Source organism: Triticum dicoccoides, chromosome 7A (genome assembly GCF_002162155.2).
Source record: "Triticum dicoccoides isolate Atlit2015 ecotype Zavitan chromosome 7A, WEW_v2.0, whole genome shotgun sequence".
Taxonomy (NCBI): domain Eukaryota; kingdom Viridiplantae; phylum Streptophyta; class Magnoliopsida; order Poales; family Poaceae; genus Triticum; species Triticum dicoccoides.
The window spans coordinates 2,779,795-2,789,927 of NC_041392.1; positions in this window are offsets into that span (position 1 = coordinate 2,779,795).

A 10,133-nucleotide genomic window follows, 5' to 3' on the forward strand; every position below is an offset into this window, starting at 1 on the left:
GGGTCGAGGAAGCCTCGGGCGGCGGCGGTTCCCTGCTGCGGCCAGTCACACAGAGAGAGAGAGAGGCATGTGAGGGAAGGAGGAAAGGAGAAGGGGAAGAAGGAGGACAGGGGCGATGAGGGCGTCCTGCTGGTGCTCGTCTGCGTCGGCTCGCCAGCCGGCGCGGCGGTGCTCGGGAGGACGAGGGGCAAGCAGAGGAGGCGGGGTCGGCTTCAAGGAGAGGCGCACTCCGGCAGATCGGCGCGGGGACGAGGCTGGATGCCTTGGGCGAGGCCGGTCGAAGTCGGCGACCTCAGGCAGGGGAGCTCGGCTCCTGGATCGAGAGGGTGGGCGCTGGTTGGTTGGTAGCTGAAATCGAGGAGGAGGGGATTCGGTGACTGTTGATTGGGGCGGCGCGGAAATGGAGGAGGGGTAGGTAGGAGGCCAAAAATGACAGGGGAGGCGTCTATATATAGTAAGTGGATTTTTGGATAGGGGCATTTGGTCCCTCCGATCTTAAACGGACGGTCGCGAAATAAAAGCTTAGGGAGACCAAATGAGAAAACGGTGACGTTTTGTAGACGTTTGGGGATGATCCGGATACAACGGTGGCGACAGCTCGGTTCGGGTCCGGGACAACATTCGGGCGCGCGCGAGGAGGGTCGCGGGCTGACAAGAGAGGTTAGGTAAGGCATGGTGGTGAGTAGTGGCTCTGTAGACGGTCTCGAGCTGAGAGAAGAGAAGAGAGGGAGGCCCGGCGACTATTTCCGGAGACCGAAAACGTCCGACGTTTTGACCGGCTACTATTGCCGCTATATTTATCCGTTGGGGCGTCAAACGAACTACGATTGCGATGAAACTTGACAGGCGGTCTGTCTACACTATAATAAGACCGCATGCCAACTTTCATCCCATTCCGAGAACATTTTCCGGCCACTTATAAAATAATATTTCGGAGATGCCGCGGGCGCGTGCAAGTGTTGTTGGGCTCAGAACGGACAATAGAGAGAACGAGGAGACCGGAACAGATGCAAGTTTTAAAAACATGATGATGCAATGCACATGATGACATGATATGCAATGCATGACACGCAAGCAATGACAAGGCAACACCAACGAATAACTGAACGACACCTGGCACATCGGTCTCGGGGCGTTACAACCCATTAATCCTATTATGAGCATGACAGGTTCGGTGGCAACGCCGAACCAAACTCTACCTACAGCTACAACCACTCGACCATTACCAAATTATGGGTCGACATACATGCCACAATTCCTACCTACAGCTAGTAACCATACTCTTCCTATGTCACTGCCACAAGCTTCATCGTCCACTACGGATGATGGTCTAGCTAATCTTAGAGAGGAGATGGCTAAGATGCTTAGAGAGAATTTTGGAGTTGAGTTACCTTGGAATCGGATTTACCAAAAGCCGTACCCCGAGTACTTTGATGCCATCCAGTGCCCTCCGGGATATAAGATTCCAGATTTTGTTAAGTTCAATGGAGAGGGCACAAAAACCACATGGGAGCATGTTAGTCAATACTTAGCACAACTAGGTGAAGCAGGCTCACTAAATGAGTTGAAAGCGCGTTTGTTTCCTTTATCTTTAACTGGTACTGTATTTTCATGGTTTTCTTCTTTACCACATGGTTCCATTCGGGTTTGGTCGCAGCTAGAGCAGAAATTTCATGATCACTTTTATAGCAGCGACAATGAACTCAAGTTATCACATCTAACATCGGTTAAACATAAGCATGATGAATCGGTCTCCGATTACGTCAAGAGATTCAGAGAAACAAAAAACCGGTGTTTTAGTTTGGTGATAACTAAGAGAGACTTGGCAGACCTAGTGCTGAGTGGTTTGAGAACTCCCATTAGAGAAAAGCTAGAAGGTTATGAGTTCTTAAATATCAACCAAGTCTTACAAAGGGCTTTGGCTCAGGAAAGCCGAAGCAAAGATCTCAAAGAAGTGCATAGATACAAAGCCGATCGTCCAAAGATGAATATGGTGGAATATGATAGTGATCACTCGGACGATGAGGGTGATGTTTTTGCTACTGAATTTGTTTGGCCATCTAAGGCCAAACCCTTTACTTGCAATGATCTGAAACCGATTCATAAGAATCGTGATGAGGAGATGAAGTTTACTTTTAACATTGCTAAGTGTGATAGAATATTTGATGCTTTGCTGCAGGCCAAGATTATTAGAATATCTCATACTTTACCGCCGTTTGAAGAGCTAAAACGGCGTGCTTATTGCAAGTATCATAATTCTTTCTCTCATGCTACTAACGATTGCAATGTTTTTCGACGACAGATACAATCGGCCATTAATGACGGACGATTGAACTTTTCTGAGATGCAAGTTGATAAACAACCTTTTCCAATGAATACCATGGGTTTGGAGGGGAAGAAGCTACTTATTCGGCCGGAGGTAGCCGAATCTGCTAATAAAGCTAATGTCATTATTGGTGAGCCCAGGAAAGACAAGGAGGACAGCAAGGTCTTGGGGAGACAAGTTGTGCTTGATAAGCAACCCGATGGCAAGGAAGTGATCAAAATCACCATCAAGAACCCTACACTCGGGGGGCAACCGCAAGTGTAAGAAAATACTCGTGTTAAATTTGTCAAGCCCAAGAGTCCAAAAGTTGGCAAGTGGAAAAAGAATGAAGCTAAAGTGCAGCGCCAGCGGATCAAGCCAACTTTTGATATGTTGTTGTCCAAGTATGCTAACCAGTCGGCTGGTTCTAGTTTCAATCGACCGACTCATCTGAAACGACCAAGGTCACCATCAGCTGATATGTTCAGTCGGTATATAAAACCGAGTGGACAAAGGGCGCAGTTTTCGGAAGAGCAGAGGCAATCTGTGTGGGATCGACTCGATTACTCATATAATGGCCGACTCAACATCGGTGACTATCAGTCGGCTGGTCAAACTATGCGACCAAGTGGAAATTATCCGAGTGTAAGAATGCACCCAAGTGGAAATTATCCGAGTGTAAGAATGCACCCAGGTGGAAGTTATCCGAGTGAAAAAATGTGGCCAAGTAGATTCCATCCGAGTGAATTCCATCCGAGTGGATTCCATCCGAGTGAATTCCATCCGAGTGGATTCCATCCGAGTAAAAAGGTGCGCCCGAGTGGAAATTTCATGCATCTGGAAAGTCGAAAAGAATGGTGTGTTAAGTCACCAAGTGTTGCAGCAATTGAGTCGGGAAAAGGCAAAGAGAAAACGGATGCCGACTCACTTATCTTGGGCACCGAAACTGAGCCGATACTTGCTATCGCGCCAAAGCACTCGGCCAATGACCATGAAGCAAGCACCAGCCAGGTAAAAACGAGAGATCCTAAATACACTCAGCCAAAATGGTGTCCTCCAGGGCTAACAAAGACACAAAAGAGGAAACTACAGAGGTTAAGGAGTCAAGAGATGGCAGAACAGGAGGCTGAGAAACAAAGGGATAAGTTGTTCAATGACACTCGACCCATGGTTCCAGCAAAACAAGTGTGGAGGCCTAAACAAATACAAGATACAACAGCTTCTACATCTATCACAGCAACACCTACATCACCAAAGGAGGACGATGCAACAGATATCACATCGTCTGCGACACTTCTTAGTTCTCCTTCACTCGGACAAATTTCAGAATCGGTGGATGCACTCGAGGAGGAGACTGATATGTTGGACTATGAGTCTACGTCGGTTCATGAAAGTATGGATATCAATATGGCGTATTACTTACCTGCTGAGTTTCGTGCTGTAGATGAGGAAGGGGAGGTGGCTCAGATGGATTTTGGCCCTAAAAATGCAATATTCGAGAAGCCAAAAGAACCAGTAACACATCTGAAACTGTTATATCTCAGAGGTCATATCAATGGGTCGCCACTCACTCGGATGCTTGTTGATGGTGGTGCTGTGGTAAATCTTATGCCCTATTCGGTCTTCAAGAAATTGGGTTTGCCTGATGAAGAATTGATCAAGACCAATATGGTGCTCAACGGATTTGAAGGCAAAGAAAAAACTGAAGCCAAAGGTGTAATGTATGTGGAGCTTACAGTCGGAAGCAAAACTTTGGCTACTGCATTCTTTGTCGCTGAGGTGCAAGGTAACTACAACGTCATACTAGGCCGTGATTGGGTTCATGCAAACCAGTGTGTGCCATCCACTATGCACCAGTTTTTGATTCAGTGGGTTGATGATGAAGTGGAAGTCATTCATGCGGATAACTCGGCCTGTGTTGCTTTGGCTGATGCATCGGTGGATTGGCAACATCCCAATGCTACTTGCTTGACGGGACGTGACTTATCAGAGTTTGATTTTCTCAGCGCGACCAAGAATGGTTTTGTGCCCGTCTCTTTAAAGCCGACTGAATGCAATCGGCTCCAAGGTATGATATGTTTAAATGGATCCTAATTCTGAGTGGTTACAAAAACGTCTTGTAAAGTATCGGTCGAGTGAGAACGATATGTATGAGTCTATAGAGGAGTTGGATGACATGGATAAACTTGGACCAGGTTTTACATCAGCCGATCCATTAGAAGAGGTAGATATTGGAGATGGTTCAGTCACTCGACCGACATTTATAAACAAAAAATTGAAAGCCGATTGTAAGGCTAAGTTAATCGAGCTATTGAAAGAATATGTTTGTTGCTTTGCATGGGAATATCATGAGATGCCAGGGCTAAGCCGAGAGCTAGTGGAGCATCGGTTGCCTATAAAGGCCGGTTTTAGACCTTATAAACAGTCGGCCAGAAAATTTAATCCGAAAACATATGACCGGATCAAGGAAGAGATCGGTCGACTGCTTGAAGCTAATTTCATTCGACCTTGCAGGTATGCCGAGTGGATTTCCAACATTGTCCCGGTAGAGAAGAAAGGATCTGGCAAGTTGAGGGTGTGCATTGATTTTAGAGATTTGAATAGGGCTACACCCAAAGATGAGTATCCTATGCCAATAGCCGATATGCTTATTAATGATGCTTCTGGACATAAGGTTATTAGCTTTCTAGATGGTAATGTCGGATACAATCAAATTTTTATGGCCGAAGAGGACATGTACAAAACGGCTTTCCGATGTCCTGGTTTCCTTGGTTTATTCAAGTGGACAGTGATGACATTCGGATTAAAAAATGCTGGCGCCACGTATCAAAGGGCTATGAATTTGATTTTTCATGATTTACTCGGTGTCATACTTGAAGTTTATATTGATGATATTGTTGTCAAATCGGATGCTTTTGAATCTCACTTGGCCGATTTGCGTTTAGCTTTTGAAAGAATGAAAAAGTATGGATTGAAAATGAATCCTTTGAAGTGTGCTTTCAGCGTGTCAGCTGGCAAGTTTTTGGGTTTCATTATTCATGAAGATGGTATAGAGATTGATCCCAAAAAGATAGAGGCTATACAGAAGGTGGAGGCTCCAACATGCAAGAGAGATATGCAAAAGTTCCTTGGCAAGGTCAATTATTTGAGAAGGTTCATAGCTAATCTATCAGGGAAAGTTGATGCATTTACTCCTATCCTTCGGTTAAAGAATGATGCTAATTTCACTTGGGGGGCAAAACAGCAAGAAGCATTTGATATGATCAAGAATTATTTATGCACTCCTCCGGTGATGAAAGCACCCAAGCATAGGGAACCCTTCAGACTTTACATTGCAGCAGAGGAAGGAGTTATTGGTGCTGTTCTAACTCAAGAGACCGAAGGTAAAGAGCATGCCATCACTTATTTGAGCCGCCATTTATTGGACGCAGAGACAAGGTATACATTTATTGAGAAATTATGTCTATGCTTATATTATGCTTGCACAAAACTGAGACATTATTTAGTGCCGAGTGTTTGTGTAGTAGCTTGTCAAACCGATGTCATTAAATACATGTTGCATAGGCCAATTCTTAGTGGTAGAATTGGCAAGTGGGCTTATGCTTTGATTGAATATGATTTGTTTTATGAATCTCTAAAATCCATGAAAGGCCAAATTGTTGCTAATTTCATTGTTGAACATCGGATTAATAACAAGCATGATGTTGATATGAACCTTGTTTCATTAGTACCATGGAGATTATACTTTGATGGTTTAGTTTGTAGCAATGGCCAAGGTGTTGGTATTGTTTATATATCTCCTCATGGTGCTGTTTTTGAAGCCTCATGCCGCCTAGAATATTTTTGCACAAACAATCAAGCCGAATATGAAGCATTGTTATTCGGCCTAGAGATGTTACTTGCTATAGGTGTTACACATATTGAGGCTTATGGTGATTCGTTACTAGTGGTGCGGCAAATATCCAAAGTCTTTCAGTGTTTGGACGAATCACTTAATGTTTATCTTGATAAATGTCTAGATATAATCTCTACTTTGGATTGTTTTAGCATTGCACATATATCTAGACATGACAACTGGAAAGCAAATGAGTTGGCACAGCAAGCATCTGGATACCATGTTGATCATGGCATGTTTCATATTTCTCAAAGTCCAATGTCTTGTCTTACGAGTATAGAAGAGGCCGAACCAGAACCCACTGATTCGGTCATTAACAAAAAATCTAGTGCAGGTGACAATCCCGACTGGAGGAAACCCATTGTTGATTACTTGTGCAATCCGAGTGAAAGGGTGGACAGGGCTGTTCGGCGTATGGCTTTCAAGTATACGATGAGAGATGATGGTCTTTATCGCCGAACAGTTGATGATGTTCTTCTAAAGTGCCTGGACGAGGACCAGGCAAGAGTTGCTATGGGAGAGGTACATGAAGGCATTTGTGGCACTCATCAGTCGGCTCCCAAGATGAAATGGTTATTGCGACGTGCTGGGTTTTATTGGCCGACTATGATTAATGATTGCTTCAGATATTATAAGGGGTGTGAAGCTTGTCAAAAATTTGGTGATATTCAATTGGCTCCTGCTGCTATGTTACATCCTATTATCAAGCCGTGGCCTTTCAGAGGTTGGGGTTTAGACTTTATTGGACAAATCCATCCGTCTTCCTCAAAAGGGCATCGGTTCGTATTGGTGGCAACTGATTATTTCACTAAATGGTCTGAAGCAGTACCTCTCAAGAACATGACACATACGGAGGTAATTCAATTCATAACCGAGCACCTTATTCATAGAATCGGTATTCCTCAAACGTTAACTACAGATCAAGGTTCATCTTTTATGTCACATCAAGTCAGAGAGTTTGCCGAATCTTATAATATAAAGTTGCTCAATTCCTCTCCGTATTATGCCCAAGCTAATGGACAAGCCGAGTCTAGCAATAAAATTTTAATCAAGCTCATCAAGAAGAAGATTGAGGATAATCCGAGGAGATGTCATGAGTTGTTGTCTGAAGCTTTGTGGGCACACAGAATTTCAAGGCATGGTGCTACAAAGGTGACTCCATATGAGCTAGTATATGGTCAAGAGGCTGTTTTACCAGTTGAAGTAAATTTGAATGCTTTGAGAATAGCCAAACAAAATGATTTATCGGCAGTAGACTTTTATAACTTGATGATGGACAATATTGATGAGGTTGCTGATAAACGTTTGGCTGCTTTGAAGGCCATAGAGAGAGATAAGTTGAGGGTGGCAAGGGCTTACAATAAGAAAGTTAAGTTGAAGAATTTTCAAGTTAGTGATCTCGTCTGGAAAGTGATTCTGCCGATTGGTTCAAGAGATAGAAAATTCGGGAAGTGGTCTCCAAGTTGGGAAGGTCCTTTTAGGATTGCAAGAGTTGTTCCCGGAAATTCATATTTGGTGGAATCAATACAAGGGGCATTGTTACCTCGAGCTCTCAATGGCAAATATTTGAAGAAGTACCACCCGAGTGTGTGGCAGGAAGCCTAAGTAGGCAATGGCCAATATACAATTATCGCCCTTAGCACAAACATGGCCGATACATAATTATCGCCCTGAGAAAAATAAATGGCCGATGGAGTGTTGACATCGTCCTTAGAACGAACACTATGCATATTATTTTTCGGCATGCAAGCTTTGCCGAAAAACAGGGGGGCATGTGTTGACACCTGATTTTGGCAAGATACAGAGTGAAAGGGTTTTTAGCATGAGAAAGTTTCATATCGTCGAGTGGAACAACTTTGATGTTTAGGCTATCGCCATTCGACCTCATCTCAGTGGCCGAAGCTGTATTCCGAGTGACAAAATTTAATGTTCTGAGTGCTTTTCAGTCGATGCCCTCAATATGACCTCAGATGAAGGAGTGCTTTGAAGGAATTGTCTTCGTCTCGTCGAGGCGATCGATTTTCATATATAATTCGTCTCAATCCGAGGTCGTATGAGGCTTGGAGAGACAAATCAAGATCAGGCTATGTTTTCAGTCGGAAAATCCGAGTGAAAAGTTTACCATCCGAGTGAAAGTTTACGGTCGAGTGAAAATTTACCGGTCGAGTGAAAGTTTGCTGACCGGATGAACATATTATTATCCAAGTGGAAATATAGTCATCCGAGTGGAAATATGGTCATCCGAGTGAAATTGTCCTCCAGGTGAAAATATTCCGAGTGAAAAGATTATCATCGGGACGAAAACCTGCCGATCGAATAAGATAGTGCCTTCCGAGTGGAAATATAGTCATCTGAGTGGAAATATAGTCATCCGAGTGAAAATATAGTCATCCGAGTGAAAGATTGTCTTCCGAGTGAAAAGTCCAGTCGGACGATCAAAGTGAATAACTCTAATCCGAGTGGATGAGCTCGAATCCGAGTGAAACTGAACATATGCCTGAAAGTTTATCAAGATGACCTCGGATGAAGAAGTGTTCAATACAGAAGTTGTGCGTATCATCAAGATGGTAAACTTAGATTTTGGAGTCATCATCATCAGAGATAGTATATAGCCTACAAATTCACTACGAGACTCGGATAATCCAGTCTACTGCAAGACCGAGTCCGACTGGGAGATAAAGATGACCTCAAAAATTACTCAAGATGGCCTTATTTGGAAAAGTGATCAACATGAGAGATGTTCGTATCGTCGAGGCGCACAATTTTGATATTTGGGCCGTCTTGATCGGAGATCATATGCAAGCCCGGCGGCCCGCGCAAGAAGGAAGACAGAGTTTGGGCCAGATTCAGACTGAATCCGAGTTGGAATAGAATTAGGACTCTAGGACGTGAATTGATGTAATTTTTCTTGTAAGGAAAGCCTAGACGAATCCTTTACTTGTACAGGAAGTCCAGCCGCCTCTTATATATGTTGGGGGTGACGGCCGATTAAACAACACACAATCGAACAAATCAATATACTACTTTTTCATCTACGTTTTATCTCTTCATCGTTTTTCTATCTCGTTCTTCGCTGTTCTTCGTGTTTGAGAGCTGCGAATCCCGAGGCTCTAGGGGCGAGCGAATCGACCTAGGGCAGCCCATAGCCGCCGCAATCCCTGACGGGGTCCATCCCGGGGGTGTGGGGTTTTCGAGTCTGCAAAAGCGCCCGTCGACTGTCTTGCGTATGGCGCTGTCGGTCGGGTCTCCTTCGACGTGAGCTGCGGTGCATCACCCCCGGCGTCGAGGGTACACGTGACGTATTCGTGTGTCAACACCTACGGACTGACTCCGTGGTTGTATCTTGTCCAATGCGAAGATACTCGTCGGTATAATCCGTGGGTATGCCATAAGCGAGTACCCGCATTGCCGCCGATATCTTTTGATATGCACTAAACCCCATGATACCGGCGGCGGATCTACGACGTTTAAAGTAATAGGAGGCGGCCTCACAATCCTTGACAATCTTCACAAACAAACTACGCCGCATTCGGTACCTTCTGCGGAAGAGACGAGGAGGGTATGTAGGTACCTCCGCTAAGTAGTCTTCCATCAAATGCTCGTGTCCGAGAGCGCGGTTCCGGTAGATGGTGACTCGCCCCATCTTCGACCCTCTCCTCTGATCCATCAGCCTCACGCGGTTTTCAAAGGATTGCACGTCGATGAGGAGGCTCATCATCTCGACGTCGTCGTCTTGCAACAACTCATCGATGTTCGAATCGTCGGATGACGACCAAGCCGACGAATCGGACAACGAGTCCATGTCGTTGTTGATCACCTCCATCTACACAATACAACAAACAATAAATTGTGAGTGCCAACAATGAATCAAAAAGGGAAAAAATAAAACAAAAAGGAAGAACAGAAGCATACCTGCGGGTTGGGGGCGGGCGA